Raw genomic sequence first — 18,112 nt, 5'->3', positions numbered from 1 at the left:
GCACTCCATCTCTCTCTCTCTCTCTCTCTCTCTCTCTCTCTCTCTCTCTCTCTCTCTATATATATATATATATATATATATATATATATATATATACATATTCTATGATTTATCGATGCTAACTTTTGTCCTTTTTCCTTTACTTTATTTGGAGTATACTTTTGTCTTAAGCATTAAGAAGCTAAGGAAGAACTTAGGGAATAACAGTCATACTTCTCCTTCGTGATCTCTGTTCTTACCCTGTTGGACTACATACTACCCCCTTCTACCTTAGGGAAGGGATCTGTAGCAACTCTAATTTCTCATATCCATTTAATTAGCTAAAACTTAAAATACTAGGTATCCAAACTTGTCATTCAATTTAAAGGCCTACATACATCTTGATCTTACATTTTATGATTCCTACATGGAACTTGTACCCTCTCCAGAACACTTAAGCTAACAACTCTCTATCTCACGCTACAGTCCCATCTGGGACACTATTCCATAATTCATCGTTATTAGTAATAACCTTCAATCCCTTCTGAAAAGATAGGACTATACTCTAACTTACTGCAACAAAGGTACTACAATTACCACCTTGCTAAAACTATGTCAAATTAATGACTCTTTTATCATATCATAGCTTTTTAAATCATCAATTCATAGTTCCGACCTTCTCTAGGTAGTAGGGTTGTACTTTACACCTTGCTGATACACACAAGGTATACTATTCTCACTAAGCTCTAAGCAAAACGTCTGTCGTACGACAAAAACCATCCAAAATTCCATACCAAAGACCAGATGGTTTCACTCTATAGATGTCACATTTACTTTGCAACTAATCCGCAATCTCTGGTCTGATGGCAACTCTTGATGTAACTATAGCTCATGCTAGGGTAATCGAGTCACTGACTCTAGTTATTACCCAACTGTGACCTATCAATATTCTAACTCTAGACCCCTAACCAAGAGTTCCCAACTCCTTTGTAGATATAGAACTATGTTCTGGCATAACTGTACCAAAACAGAGGCTATCCGCAAACACCCTCATTATGAAGCACCACGGGGATGCACGCAACTCTACACAAAAATCTCATGTCGGTAATGTAATCTACAGCTTACAGAGCAGACATCGAGAACATTGTATAGTTACTACGATATGTCCTGATAGACTAGGTCTTCCAATCTCTTATCTCTCTTGAATCTACTGATATGATAAACTTACTCTGACCAGGTCATCCATTGACGACTGCCAGCAGTGGTATCCTCACCCTTATCTAGGGCAACTGTACTATCAAAACTCACCTTTATGTACTCATGCCTAGCACCAAATAGGCATAACACTTAGACCCATACTGATAGGAACATAGCATTTCTTGGAGTATGTATTTCCATGACAAACCTAAACACATCGGCTCAATCTATTTCATGTCTCTATGTACTCCACAAAAAAAGTCAAGATACTAACTAAAGCACTCTTATATTACCCGGGGTATAATGCAGAAGCTAGAAACAAGGAGTTACAGAAAAAGATGAAATAGGATCCTATACTCCGCATGTGACAACTCTGGGTGCACATTTTCCATAAATCTAAAGCCTAAGCTCCGATACCACATTTGTCACGACCTAACCTATGGGCTGGACTGGCACTAGGACCTGGGCCAACATAAAGCCCCCAAGGCCCGTAGTAAGCCTTACTGTTCCCAAACCCATGACCAGACCCATAATTTAGGCCCAACATGCATATAAAAATAATTTAAATTAAAATATTATAATTTTATTCCGGGCCAACTTAACCCAATAATTATCAGAAACTCAAATTAAGGGAGACCAGCTCAACCCGGTTATATCATTTATAAATTATTTAAATATCATACAAATCTCTATTTATTAACCTCAAGATTTTAAATTAACACAATTCCTAACAGGGTCTATACTATTGCTCACACATGCGGAGTTCTAAATTTCAAATTTAGAGAATAATAATAAAATTAAGTAATTATTGATAACCTGCGAGAAAAGAAGCAGGTTATTCTAAAAAAGGTCTCCTCTTGTAGCCTGAAAAAATAGGGTGAACAGGAGTGAGCGTTAGACTCAGAGAGTAAAATACTAATTCTAACCACAATTTCTATAGCTATCTAAAGCTAATGCATCCTAAGGAATGGAATGCAACATCATTATAAATTTTATACAAATCACATCATAATAGTAAAAAGGCAATTTGGAGCACTCACCCACCCAACACTGTTCAAACAGTACATATATGGGAGCTGATCCCTTATACAGCTCTCTTAATCCAACCTCTGCCAACAAGTGTCTCTCAAGTCGTGTTTACCCGTTCTGTCCATATCCAATACCATACCACACGCATGCCAATGCATGCACACTGCTCCAAATTACTACAAACAACATCCATGGCACTTCATCAATTATGAATGCAATATAAAATGTACCTAGTGTTTAACTACATAGATACATATTTATAAGTGATGCATGGGCATGCTTGAACATATAATAATATCGAAATTATAATTAAAATTAATATTTTACTCACAGTACACTAGAGACGACTGTAGAGGTTAGGTGAAGGAAGATAGTTGACCCTGATTACCAACATAATTTTATTGTGAATTTAGTAGTGCTAATTCAAATAGAAATAAATTTTAAAGAGGCAAACACATCCTAATTTGTACCAAAAATTCGGCAGAGTCTCCCCTATACTTAGGACCTACCCAACCTGCAAAAGGCTTCAAAATACACTTCTATATCCGCCAATCACACAATCACAACTCAATCACATCACAAGGCCCCTCCTGGGCCCACCCAAATAGTCAACAACCACAATTTGAAAAATTATAATTTAGCCCCTATAACTAGCCTTTTTGCAAAAATTACCCAAACGAGCTCTAAAAATTCTAAAATTTTGCCCCACAGTCCTTAATAATATTATACGGATATTGCAAAAGGAATTATAATTTTCTGATCATCCATGAATATTTATGAATTTTATTCTAAATCGATATTAGGCGGAAATGAGCAACTTAGAGTTCGGATTTACCTATACCAATTCTGACACCTGGAACATCCAGAATGTCTGAAAATGCTAGGATTGACTATAATATCGATCACGTTCTGAGATGGGCTGCCAGGCAGCCGGATCTGGTTGAAAATGCGGTCCCAACGCCGGTGAGCTATCCTCGATCTGATTGCACCTAAATTAAGTCCAAATTATGTTAATAATTATCATAAAATTATTTTTAATTTTTGGGAATCTAAAAAGTACGAAAATTTCACCAAGCGATCTGGACCGTTCGATTATCGCCTTTTTCAAACGATGTCCGATAGGAGCGGGACTGGTCTTATCTCGAAGATTTCGCTATCCCGAGTCCATCGGTGCTTTCAGATTTCTGATTTGACTGTCGGATCACCGGAAAAATGGTTGGAATGCTCGCTGCTAACATTTTCTCTCTCCTCCTGATCTTGTCGGAAAACTCCATGGATTATGGGGTGCTTAGCCGGGAACTGGGGTCCTTACCATCCAGGAAGGTTCGCCAACGTCTTCCACCTTCGTCCAACGACGCAGTGGCCGGAGTTGGCCTCCAACTCACTCAAGCGCTCTCTCTCTCTCTCTCTCTCTCTCTCTCTCTCTCTCTCTCGTTGACCTGCGCTGCCGCCACCTCTCGCCATTTGGAGCAGCTCCGGTGGCCACTGGGTGATTGTCCTACCGACCGGCTTGGGCCCTTGCCGGAGGAGAAGGGAAAGAAAAGAATGGGGAGGGGGAAATCGGGAAAGGATGCGTGGAAGAGGGTGGGGGGGAGGGACTGCTGCTGCGTTTTTGATTTTCTGGTTTTGTTTTTTTTTTTAATCTTTTAATTACATAACTAGTCTCTAAAGTTTCATGAGTTATTCACTTAAGTCCAAAATTTTAATTCTTTGAAATTTTAGATTTCAATTTATAATAATAATAATAATAATAATAATAATAATAATAATAATAATAATAATAATAATAATACCCATTTAACAAAAATTACCATTGTGAAAATATTAATTTAAATTCATGAATAAAATATCAATAGATTATTAGGTCAGTAAAAGAAAAATAAAATATATTTATTAGAAAAATTAGGTTGTTACATTGATAGACTCAATATATCATTATTAAAGAAAATTAACACAAAAATATGTGAACTAACAAAATAGCAAATAGTTAAATTTATATATTTACGAAACATTTACAATTACTAATTTTTTTAGTAACGTGTAATGTATATTATACTTGTCATTTATACTTGTGATTTAGTTTTTTATATACAATTTTAAAAAAATTTCCATGCTAATCAACAAGTAAATCTTAAAATATTTATTTTTTTCCCCTTAAGAATTAGTATATTATATAAAAAAAACATCAAGATACCACTAAATTAATGAAGGCTATAAAATATATGAATATATATTATTAATCTTAAATTAAAACTATAAAAGCATATGCAAATGTAATCACCCAAATTCTAATAACATATATGATGTATTAAATTATATCAAACTAAATTTATTTTACTGTGTTGAAAAAACTTTAAAATTTTTACGTTAATTATAGATATTTTATAAAAAAAAAATAAAATGCTAAAATATAATTAGAGACTCAATATATCATTATTAAAGAAAATTAACACAAAAATATGTAAACTAATAAAATAGTTAATAGTTAAATTTATATATTTACGAAACATTTACGATTACTAGTTTTTTTAGTAACGTGTAATGCATATTATACTCGTAATTTATACTTGTGGTTTAGTTTTTTATATGCAATTTTAAAAAAATTTCCATGCTAATGAACAAATAAATCTTAAAATATTTAAATTTTTCTTCGTTAAGAATTAGTATATTATGTATATAAAAAATTAAGATACCACTAAATTAATGAAGGCTATAAAATATACACATATATAGTATTAATCTTAAATTAAAACTATAAAAACATAGGCAAATGTAATCACCCAAATTCTAATAATATATATGATATATGAATTTGATCATAATTATTCATTTATCATGTATATCAAATATAATAAAACCTAACCATGATTGAAATAGTAAAAATTATCTATGACATAATAATTTATTACTAAAAACATAAAAAAGAGAATTTCTTTGCATCAATAAAATAAATTACCAAATCAATTTTTCAAGTATTCCACTTCAAACTTTTGGAATTTTATAATCTGTTGAATCACACAGTTCATTAACATTAATTAATATATAGCTTTGTATGAAAATCTTTTTAAAAAAAAAATCAAATGTCTCAATATATTAATTATATAAAAAATAAATGATTTTATATAATTAATTCCACATATTATTTTTGGTGAAATATTTTTTCTTCAGTATTTTGTCTAAAAATCACCTTCTCTACGTTGATCACATATTGAATGCCAATTATAAAAAGAAGCACTGCAAAAAAAAAAAAAAAAAAAAAAAAAAAAATCTCTTTAGCGGCGAATGCACGAATCTATCACTAATGATATATTAATTAAGTCCAAAAATACTCTAATTAACATTCAAAACATAATGAGCAAATTTAATCAATAAAAAAAAAAAAAGTGTCAGTACACTTCCAAATAAAAGTGTTAATTCATAGATTTTTTATATTTTATATAAAGTGAGTTTATATTTTTTTTTGCACATGAATTTATAATAAATAGTTATAATAGAATAAAATAGAATTATACTATACTATTAAAAAATATATAATTATAAAATAGTTAATTTACTGAATTAATCAATATTAATCAGTTTTTTTTATACATATGAGTAATTAGTTATTTTAATTAATTATTATTTAATTTAAAATATTATTTATTATAATATTTTAATTTTTAAAATCAATAGATAGATATACATGGTTAAACAAATTTTGCGTTGTATAGATTAATACTTTTTTTTATTTTTTATTTATTAATTTTTTTATTTTAATTAATTACTTTTTTTAAAATTTTATATTTAATTAAACTTAAATATAAGTAGGACTAAAAATTTTAAATTTACATGAACTCTAAAATTAAGAATTTTAAATTTATATAAATATTAAAATTAATTTAAATAATAAAAATATAATTATAATTAATTTAAAAAATAAAATGCATTTTTAACAAAGCCAATGTTTTTCCCTTTCTACATTATATATAATATAAATAAAATTATATTATAATAATAAATTTTCATAATAAAATTCATCTCTTATCATATTTACTTATAATTTTTTATTTTTATCAATATACTTTTATTTTCATTAAGTTAAATTTAAAAAATATAAGATGCGTGCATATAACATATGTAACATGAAAAACAAAAAATTACCATATTATCATAATATAATAATAATAATATTATTATTATTAAATAATATAAAAATAAAAAATTTATATATGAAAATATTAGTAAATCTATCAACTAATTAGTTAATGTATAAGCCACTTATTTCGACTTTAGAAGAATTCGTTAGACACCCTTAAAAAAATGGATTGAATTTAACTCTCTAATTTAAGAAAAGGAATATTTAAACCTTTATAATAAAAGGCAAATTACCCTTATCTCAATTAATTTTTAGCATGAATTAAATTTAACTTATTTCTTAAAAGACACATATTTTAGAATTATATAATTTTAAATTAAGAAACCTAAATTTTGGATTGATTAAGAATTTAGATCTTTATCTATTTAATATTAATCAACCCAAATCTTCAAAAGCTAAAATCCTTGAAAAATTAATGAACAATTTTTATGGAAATTAATAAACATTTAGATTCTAAAAAAATAATAAACATTTAATTTCATATGTGAAAAAAAGTGAGAAAGGTAATAAAAATTTAAAACTAGAGGTGAGCCCAATTTTTATTACAAAATAGGTAATTTTTTTTTCTATCTATGCTTTAAATAGATTACCATAATAATTAAGTTTGAATTCTAAATTAATTAAAATTGTTATTATGAATTTTTTTATCATTTAGATTTATTGAAAATTAATTTTATATTAATATTTTAAAATTAAACAAACTAAGTCTGAAATATCTCATTATTTGGCCCAATTCTACTTATTGACACCCATTATTATTTGTTCATCAAATGGACTAACAAGTCTCAACCAAAAAACAAGGCTAAATTTGAAATCCTGTCCATTTAGAAAATAATCACTTGGGCCCAACTGAGAAAGATAAATCCGAGACGATGAGTTATGTAAAACTGACAAAATAAAAGACCCATAATGCGAATATGAAAAGACAAATAGGGCCAACATATAAAACTATAAATATGACAAATAGACTCCTGTAATTAAATTTCGCTCGTTCCTCAAAACCCTCGTTTGCTATTCTTCTTCGCGGTGCAGCCTACAACCTCCGCAAGAAGAAGAAGAGCCAGCCGCCTTTCTCCGGTACCTTAGTTCGAACTCAAGCCTCAGACGTTTAAGCTAGTTTAATCGCTCAACTAGCGCAGCTCTGTGCCAAACCAGTACAACAAAGAGTGATCATCTACGCAAAAATTAGCCTTATGGGTGTGGAATTAGCACATCACTTCAACGGGGAGGTTCAGGAGATGGAGGATGTTAATTTCAGTGATTCTGAGCTAGTTTATCATGTCAGGGATGCTCTTATTTCCGTCCAATCGGTAAGCGTCTTGCTGTTTTGCGCAATTCATGTATCGACTTGTTAATGTTGTCTTCCTTCTTCTTTTCGTGTTCCTTGACCTGATTATGAGGGCAGGTACACTCCTTCAGTTGCTGACGCTGGTGGTTTTAAGAAGATTTTCTTCTTTCTCGTTTAAATTTTAATGGGTTCACGCTGAAACAATCAAATTTTATCTCTCTCTTAGTATTCACAGTATTGACGCAAATTTCTGACAACTGAGTTATGAATTGATTCAGTTTTCTGTTTGACCTCATAAAGAAATTATTGTAATCATTGCTTCCTTATTTAATCACTTTATGCAACACTGCGTGTGTATGCAAGGGCTTGTCTTTATTTATAACTATTCAATTCTTGTTGTGCTTTAACACTTGAATATGTTTGGTGGCATCACTCTCGCGATGTTAATTGCCCTCGTCATGAGGGTGTATACACCACTCAACCACAAGGGCATGTGATCATTGGTTGTTGGGAATCAAGTCCCACATTGGGAGTAAACAAAAATGAAGGGTGAATGTAAGTGGTTTGGTTGCAACGTTGAAATGGCCAGTCTTTTTTTTAGTTGTAAAGTAACTCAAATCACATATATAAGCCCTTATTAAAATGAATTAATACCTAATTTGTCAGCAGTCCCCGGTATTAGAGCTCAAACTCATAAGGCTGTATAATTAGGCCTGTATTGGGTTAATACTCACAGCTGAAATGGCTAGACATTTTAATGTGTAAAGTAACTAAATTACTTATATAAGTCCAGATTAAAATGAATTAGTACAAAATTTGTGTGAATTTCTTTACGTGTTTTTTTTCGATGCTTGGAAAGATTCATTTTTTTTAAGTTCAATTTTCGAATGATTGGTTTCACCTTTTGGACCTTTTCTTAGTTTTGTTCGAGTTTGAATTTTATTTGAGCATACAACATAACTTTGTTGCACGTTCGTATTCCGAAAACTGAAAGAAAAATAAAAAGATCCAAGACCCAGCAAGAGTTTTTATGCTTTTGCTTGGCTTTCCTGATTTATAACTCCTTGCATAGCTTTTTCTTGGAACCACACGTTTTGGGTTCCATATTGGTTTGGTTTGTGCCATTAAAAAAAATGGCATACTGTGATTGGATTGGTACATTTGCTCAGGGTTTGATGAGCTAATGGCTTGGTTTTTGAGTACAAGCGAGCTTCCAAACCTCATACTTTTGTTATAATAGCAAAGTCCATATCCTTTACGGTTATAAGTAGTGTATTAGATCTGAAGGGATCTCTTATGGCTAAATTATTTAGGTATTTGGGTTTGCCTTTTCAAGTAGTATGGAATTGCAACAAGACTGGCTCATTTGATAAATTGAAAGGGAGATGTAGTGTTTCTGGTTGGTAGTCAAATTTCCTCTGAGTGTGGGAGTTGTTCTGCATGTGAACTTCTTTTTCCTTCATTTAGTATTTTATTGCAAATATTACACTTTATTGTTCTATATCTGGGTTTTTAACCCCTTAATTTGCTGTTACCTTATATTGATGGTTTGGTGTTGGATTTTTATTTTTAAGCTGCTAAGATAACTGGGTGTTGAAAAGTTCTCGGGTTGACCAATCCATTTGTTCATTCTTTGAGCAGGACTTCTCAACCCGTAAACCAAACCGAACTAAGTCGATCTTTTTCGGTTTGGTTTCAGTTTTGGTATTTCTTCAAGAACAGTTCAGATCCAGTTCTAGAACCAATGAAGGTTGGTTTGGTTTTGAATTCATGCTGATCTCAACCAAAACCAACCTTTGAACTCCTTAATAGTCAGAAGGTAGTTTTCTAGCTAGTGATCTTGTGGAAAATTGTCCACTGAGACTTTTTCAGTTTCTAATTCAATTCATCTGTTTAATTACAAGTATTCTTCTTTCATTCTGCTATTGTCATAGTTTTAACAAGTAATATAAAGCTGAATTCTTCTGGATTAGGGAGATAGTGACAGTTACCACCAGCTTGTAGGGGTAATGCATCATTCACAACGTCTTGCCCCTGATGAGGTGGCCCTTCTTGTGGTATGTTTCTAGTCTGAAGCTGCATTTTTTTCTATTAGTAGCTGTTTTGGCTGCTTTTGTAACGTTTTTTCTGCTCACTTGGCAGACTAGTCTAAAGGCGCTATCTGGGGCAGTTTCTTATATAGACAATGTTCACCATGACTCTCTTCTTAATTCTGTAAGTTGGTGTCTTTTGGATTGATCTTTATTTGCTTCAGTTGCTTGTCATGGGAGCTTATCTTTGCAATTTGAAACATCAATCAGATTTTTGGAATGAGCATGTGGAACTATGGACCTGATGTGATGGATGCGTTGCTTGAATTGATTATTTCCTTGGTATGTGCTATTATGGTTGTTTACAACTGTATTCTCTAGAAGATGTGAACTGTTGTTTACTTTTTCTATATGCTATTCTTCAGGCTGCTTCAAATGGAAAATATATTGATTCATGCTTGGATATGCTTGTGGGAAATTTCATGCCACCAATGTATTTTGTTGATGCGCTAAAGCAACCTCGTGGTCAGAAGAAAAAGGAACAAGTTCTTTCTCGGGTGCATACAGCTCTGGAAGATATTGCTACTCTGGTACCTATGGCGGCATTGAGATTGTCATCAATAGTTGTCCATAGGATGCCAACAACCTTTTTTAAAAAGAGTCTTGAGAAGGATCGACTGAAGTATCGAGTGAGTTTGTTTGCACTTCTGAATTAGGTGTCAAGAGTTATCCATAGAACAGATATATAGTGGTTTATGAATTTCCTGTGATCTTCGAAGTTACTGGTTAGAGTGGTGTTGATAAAGGCATGCATGTAGAGTTCACTATCCAATATCCATTGTTTACTTCATGGAATATTCCACCACATTTTTGGCCATTTACACATTAAATTCTTGTATCCAATTCAACTGCATTTTTAAATCATTTGCCTCCACCTTTTCTTGCAAATTGCAATGTCAAATCATGCTGTAGATAGTCTTGTCATGAACCTACTTGATGTGTGTCCCTCTGCTTGAATGCATGCAGCAACAAATTTTAGATTGAAACTTGATGGTCTTTATTGTGTACCTTCAAAATGCAAGTCATTCTTCTTTATGGCAAGACCTATTTATACCTGTTTTATTAAGTTTTCCAGCAAATTTCATAAAAAACAAGTGTGTTTATCATAGTTAGAGTGCACCATGTTGTGTACTGTAATTTTTATACTTGGTCTAAAATAGAGCTTGTTCCCTGTACCGATGTTGAGTGGGAGGTGCTGTGTATCTGTTGTCTGTGTATCAATGTAAAATGTCCTTTTACATTTTAATCCAGTGTACTGATGCTGATGCTCCTGTAATTTCCTATATTATTTCATCCAATAGTGGTTTTATGATGATGCTTGTACTTTGCAGTGATGCTATCTCATAATTTTATCTCGCTGTTATAGTATCTAATAGTACTTCTAGATCATTCAATTTGTAGACTTATTCCCTAGCTTTTTTACAGACTGAGATCTATATGGAGAACATGTTGAGATTGGAGAGCGGTTCAATTAGGGAATTTGTTGGGAGCAGGATGCTTATGGCAGTGGTTGATATGCTGATAGAGTTGGATGTAAGTGAATCTAATAAATCTATTCTTGAACAGGTGCCTTTCCTTTTAAGTAATTGAACAACGTTTGAGGCTTTCCATACAGGTGTCTATTGGTTGGGATGACATTTACGAGATGACTCTTGTAAAGGCATCTTTGCAATTGAGCTAGAAGATATGGATGATATTGCTGCTGGTGATGATGATGGCGATGAAGAGATTGATAATGGCGAGGTATGATCTTTGACTTTCATAATGGACCTAAATCAGTATCTTCCTATCAAATTCTGGATTGGACAATGAAAATAAGTGCGAGGGAGGTGGATTCCATCTCCAACACTAGCAAACCCAATTTCAATTAATTTTTTTTTCCAGTATCGATATGTTATGATATAGTGTTTTGGATTTAGTTGCATTTTGCTTGTGTTAATACATTGATGTAATAGTTTTTGGGGCTTTAAAAGACTCAATGTTGGCTTAAAGCCTTAAATATTAATGTTAAATGCATCAAAGTATTTTCATAGAATATATATTTGATGTAGAAGTTTTTCGAGACTGATGATATAAATCAATAATTTGGACAAAATTTTAAAGCACACAATAAATAGGGTCTTATTTGCAAGTGCATACTGGTGTTCATGTCTCTGCAACGTTCATCCCTCTATTAATTCTTATATTTCCCCTCACAACTAATTAACTACTCTACTTCCTTAGTCATAACAGCAACATGCATTGTTCCTAAATTTTTAATTGATTTGGTTCTGTATTGGTCTTGAAGAGATATAAAAGATATGTATGCACTTTCTAGATATAATCTTAGACCTGTTTTCCACATTAGTAATGACTAGTTTATGCATTTATGCATGTGTTTTAACTTCTAAGCTTGCCCTTTTGTGTATGCATATATATACAGCTCTACCTATGACCCTTGTTGTGCCTAATCCTAAATTATGTTTTTAGATCCTGATAATGTCATCAGTAACATCTGATGTTTGCTGATAACTAACGAACTGAATATGTATTAGGCGATTTGCATTCTTCAATCAATAGCATGGATTGCTAAATGTAGCAAAATTCCTATGCTTTGGGCAATGAATATAGATTTTTTCAAAATTGAATTCTATCATTGTTGTTTTCTTATCCAACATGAAAGTGTTTTCGAAAAAACTAATGCAGAGTTTATTTTACAGCTTCCTGCAACTTTAAGTCAGAGGAGCTTGGGTAAAAACATCGTTGCTGATTTATTGGATAGCATGATGGTGCAAGTATTTGAGCATCTTGAATTTTGTGCAAACAACAAGCGTTTGAGTGAGGTATTTTCTGAAGCCATATTTGTTCAAAATAGTACCTTTGTATTTATGTTACAAGATTTCTTATTTTTGTTTTATCCTATTTTATGTTATAGGTATTTGAAACTCTCCTGGACTCATTTATGCTAACTATCCTGGACACTTACAAGTCAAAGTTTGCTCAGGTAATTTATTTGTCCTTGAATGTATATATGAATGGGAGAGATTTAGTGAAACTGACAATATTTGTTGTATGCATTTGCGAAGACTATTTAATCTAATATGAGTATCTGTCTTTTTAGTTTTCCTCGTAGAATTCTAAATCAAGGATGAAAAGAAGACCAGAAAAAAAAAAAAAACATATTTCTTGATATGGTTGACAAAAACCGCATTTTTAAGGAAAATTAAATTTGGATAGTTTAGGGTGATTTATTTGCCTTTTATTGAACGTTTGTTTTTATGAGAATCTTACGCCTTGTTTACTTGTGCATTTTCCATTTTCAAAGAAAACTGTAGTTTTCACTTTTTATGAAAAATAAGAAAAAGCATGGAAAACGTGTTCACTAGCAATAATAGAAAACTATTTTCTAATTAAAAAAAAAATTCATATCTTTTATAATTAAAAAAATATTGTAAATATATTTAAAAATTTTCTTTTTAAAAAAATTTAGTATTTATTTTTCACTTATTTTACAATAATATGATTAATTTTTTATCATTATAAATTAATATTTTTTTTAAATAATTATTCAATTTTAGATATAAAAAAGTTCTAGTATAATTTTGGTTGTAAAAGAGTTGTTGTTTATTTGGAGAACAGTTGGAAAACAAACTTTTTGTTAATAAGGAAAACAAACTTGAAGTTGTTTTCCAGATCTTAGTAAATTTTGGAAAATTGGAAAATTAGGATTTGAAAAATTGGCACATGTGAGCACAAAACTCTATTTTTCTAGTTTTCTTAGAAAACTGTTCCAAAAACTACCCTAGTTTTCTACAAGTGAACAGGCCCTTATTAATTTGTAAACAAGTCAAGGGAGTTCACTAAGAATTAGGAATTTGTTTTGCAACTACACTATCAGTTATCCAATGGCAGTGGCCCATTATTTGCTAGTATTAGTTGAGGGTTTTTATTTGGAAGCAGGAATTTGATGCGTATTCCTTTTTCCTCTCTTGTTTAAGGCTTTACTTCCTTTTTGTTTGCAGTTTGTCATGTTCTATGCTTGTGCACTGGATCCTGAGAACTGTGGTGTGAAATTTGCCACAATGCTTGTAGATAGGTTTGTTTTCGGTGACAACCCACTTACCAGGTAATACAGCTTTAGATATTAAAAATTACATTATTTTGCTCGCCAGTGTTTTGTCTATGATTTCAAGAACTCAGATGTAGAAAATCCCTTAGCTGTGTGTCATCATATGGGATTTTCTTTGTTCATGTATTAAGTACTTTTGCTGAAGAGTTGACTGCTATAGTTGATTCTATTCACAATAGACTAGGTTTTCTTACATTCTATAAGTTTCTATATTCTTGTTGTCTTTTCTGTTTTTTTAAGGTTCGAAGCTGCTTAATTAGGATATTGTATGTTGGAAAAGATATTTTGTTTAGATTTATTTATTTGCGTTCCTTTTGCAGGATGAGTGCTGTGGCTTATCTTGCTAGTTATTTGGCTCGTGCGAAGTTTCTGTCCACTGCTTTTGTTGCTAGCATGTTGAAAAGGTTTTGAAGCATTTTGATATTCTGTGATTTTATCAATATTAGCAATTTAGAACCTGGTCTAGGCACTGTTGCAAAAACTCGATATTGGAGGAGAGAAAATTGATGAGCATCATATTAATGTGGAGGATATTGTTTTAATGGTATTTCAGGTTGGTGGATTGGTGTTTGGAGTATTGTAAAACCCAGGATGGTGATGTAAACCCAAAAGCGCATAGAGTTTTCTATTCTGGATGTCAGGTATTCAAGTGTTTGATTTACTTGGAAATTACTGTAAGCATCATGTATGATGTAATTGTCTTGTATTGAACTGCTAACAAACCATGCCTGCGGAAGATTGACTGAGAAATGATATGTCCTTGTACATGTGTTAGTGCTGCGTTTTTTTCTAACCATATGCCCTTTGTTCCTACACTTGTAACTCATGCTTATTAATGGTGTTGGCTGACAAGTTATGCCACTGCTACTGAATGCATTATGTCCATTCTACTGCACAATGTTTACGCTAGTTGGATCTTCTTAATTTCTCATGTAATTATGCTCTTTAAAAGTTTGGCTTAGTTGCAATTCTGATTTCTTGATGGTTAATTCTGTTTCCCAGGCCATCATGTATGTGCTCTGCTTTTGTATGAGGTCAATAGTGGATGTCCCATGGCTCAAATCACAGCTTCTTCTCATGCCTATAGAGCGAATCTTGAAGCATAAATTGGGCCCCTTGAAGGTGGGAAATGTTTGTGATCTAATTTGAGAAATAAAGAATAGAAGGAAAAAATTGAAAGTGAAGAGGGAAAAAAAAGGCTTGTCTAAGACAAATTTAACTTTTTATTTTTTCTTTTCTTGTTAGTAATTTTCTTTGTTGTTTTTCTTATTTAATCTTTTGCATGCCACATGTATAAATTATAGCGTTCATGTTCTTTGGATTTTCTTATATGAACAGGTGTGCCTGCCATCTATTGTAGAAGAGTTTCTTAAACAGGCAAAAGCTGCTCGTTTGTTCACCCCATCTGAAACATTCATGTTTGAAGATTTGCTGGAATCAGATTTTTCCAGGGATTTTGGTGGGCTGGAGAGACTGGATATGTTCTTCCCATTCGACCCATGTTTATTGAAAAAAAGTGACAGGTTTGTATTATTAGCTTTGTCATCAACTTTACAGATGTGAGTGCCTGAATGCATGCTCATGTGCCTATTATTGCCAAGTCAAAATTAAATTCTGTCACGCTTATACTTGAATTGATGAGAGAACGACTGGTTGTAGAGTCGCATAAATGTGTATGACAAAGAAATAAGTTACATTTGTGCTAGGCAAAGCTATATGGAATTGAAATTGTTTGCACTCTGATAATGTGTTGTTAAATAGATCATGAGCTGATGATGATGCCATTGATTTTGCTTATGATCCACTTTCCCTCGCCCTATAAATTTTGTTAGGAACTTCATTCGACCGAACTTCGTGTACTGGAAGCATGTCAGAACTAGTTATGGCAGTGATGATGAAGATAGCAGTGATGAAGACATTAATGAGGATTTTGTCACTATGAATGAGGACAATTTTATGGAAGAAGGAATGGCAAGGAGTCCTGATGAGCAGCATCTTGATCTTGATGAATTTGACCATGCAATGAATAAAATGTCCATCACACCTAAGAATGGCTTAAATTATAGATTTGGAGGTGATAAAATGCAGATGCCCTCAAGAATTAGACCCTCTACGAGTCCAGAGTCTTTGTGATACGTTGGCTTACAGAAAGTGATTATTTTGCTTTGTTTCTTTTAGTTAACGCCATCACTTGTGGATTTGATGACACTGGTCATTTGCTGAATTTTGCATTCAAGCTGTTGTATAATTAAATTTTGATTTCTTCAAAAATATTGCTAATGTAATTACGGTCAGAAATTGAATGCATCTGATACAAGAATATGATATTTATATTTATGAACATATATATATATATATATATATATATATATATATATATAATTAATTAATTAATTTTAAAGTTTATATAAATTTAAAATTTTTAATCTATTTATATTAAAATTTTACTTAATTTTTTTTATAATTTAAAATATTTATTTATAATTATAAAATTAAAAATTCTGTGAAATGGTTGAGATGTCTTAAAAAAGCAATTATTTTTTTATTATTTATAAAAATATTAAAAATATAGTTGTAAATAATTTACTGTCTATAACATATATTCGCCATAAAGAATTTATTTCTTTATTACTACATTGGTAATACCTTTAGCGACATAAATTTTGTCGCTAACACCTTATCAGTGAAATTTATTAATGTAGTATTATTTTTTAGTGACATAAAGATCATTACTAATATTTTATAAAAGTCAAAAAGTATCATCACAAATAATGTTAACAATAAAATATTCGTCACTAAACCCTTAAAAATTTCAATTATGGTTAACATAAATTAAAATTTTGATGTTATTATTATAATAATAATTAAACTTAGCAATAATATATTAAAATTATTTCAATGGAAACTAAAATGCAAATATTATAAAGATAATTAAGTATAAATATTTTTTATATATTTATTATTTTTTTTTCATATGAATACTATTTTTTAAAAAGTAGTAAAAGATTTATTATGTTAATTTATTTTAGTAATATTTACTAAGGATTTTTCATATAGATTAACTACTACTTTAGAAAATAAATAATTTTAATTGATATATTATTATTTCATTATAGATACTACTATTATTATCATCAAAATATATATTGTTCAAAACTAAAAAATTATGTATTATTAACATTATTTTAAAATATTATAGAATAATATTTATAAATATTTTTATAATATTTAGTGCATTAAATGTTTAAATAAAAAATTTTAAACATTTTAATATAATATAATGAACTTTATTATATTAAAAAAGAAATTTTTACAAATTTATTATTATTTATATTCTTAAATAAAAAATTCCGAATAATAATATATTAAAAATGTATTATTGAAAATCAATATATTGTACACAAAAACTAATAAAAAATTACGTATAAAAAAGATAAATTATATATATATATATATATATATATATATATATATATATATATATATATATATATATATATATATATATATATATATATTGTGAGTATAAATAAACGTGTAACACATGTTAAAAGAAATAGATAAGTTCACATTTATCTAAGGATGAAATTAAAATAATTTATTTCATTAATATAATATGATTTAAAATAAAATTTTATAAAAATATTTTTATGATTTATATTATTTAAAAAAAATAGAAAGATATTTTATTTGTGTGAATTACTTTTTTTAATGAGTCATAACAGATTTTTAATCTCTTATTTATAGATTTTTGTAAATAATAAAAAAATAAAAGGCATTTTTTGAAATCTCAACTTTCTCACTTTTATATATTATATAGAATATTTAATTTTATAATTATAAATAAATATTTTGAATTATAAAAAAATTTAATTAAGTAGAATTTAAATGTAAATAAAATTAAGAATTTTATATTTATATAAATTTTAAAATTAATTAAATAATAAAAAATAATATTGTCACGAGCCAATCCCACGGACCCTACCGGCAATAGGATCTTGGCCGGCATAAAGTCCTCGAGACTTACTACCCAAATTCATAATTAGGACCAAAATCAAGGCCAAACATACAAATAAAATAAAATTAAATATTATAATTTTATTCGGGCCAACTTAACCCGATAACTATCAGAAACTAAAGCTATGAGAGCCAGCTCAACCTGATATCATCATTTACAAACTATTTAAATATAAAAAAATCATTTATTAATATTAAAAATACATAATCCAATGTCACAGCAGAGTTCTAGTTATCAAACAGATAATTAAATAAATAAATAAATAGAC

General features: G+C 30.2%; 1 pseudogene; it reads left to right on the top strand.

Moving 5' to 3' along the window:
- Positions 1-7,314: 7,314 nt before the first annotated feature.
- Positions 7,315-16,153, top strand: LOC131180834 (uncharacterized; annotated as a pseudogene).
- Positions 16,154-18,112: the final 1,959 nt, after the last annotated feature.

This window comes from Hevea brasiliensis, chromosome 6 (genome assembly GCF_030052815.1).
Source record: "Hevea brasiliensis isolate MT/VB/25A 57/8 chromosome 6, ASM3005281v1, whole genome shotgun sequence".
NCBI lineage: Eukaryota > Viridiplantae > Streptophyta > Magnoliopsida > Malpighiales > Euphorbiaceae > Hevea > Hevea brasiliensis.
This window is presented reverse-complemented; position numbering and strand designations above follow the sequence as displayed.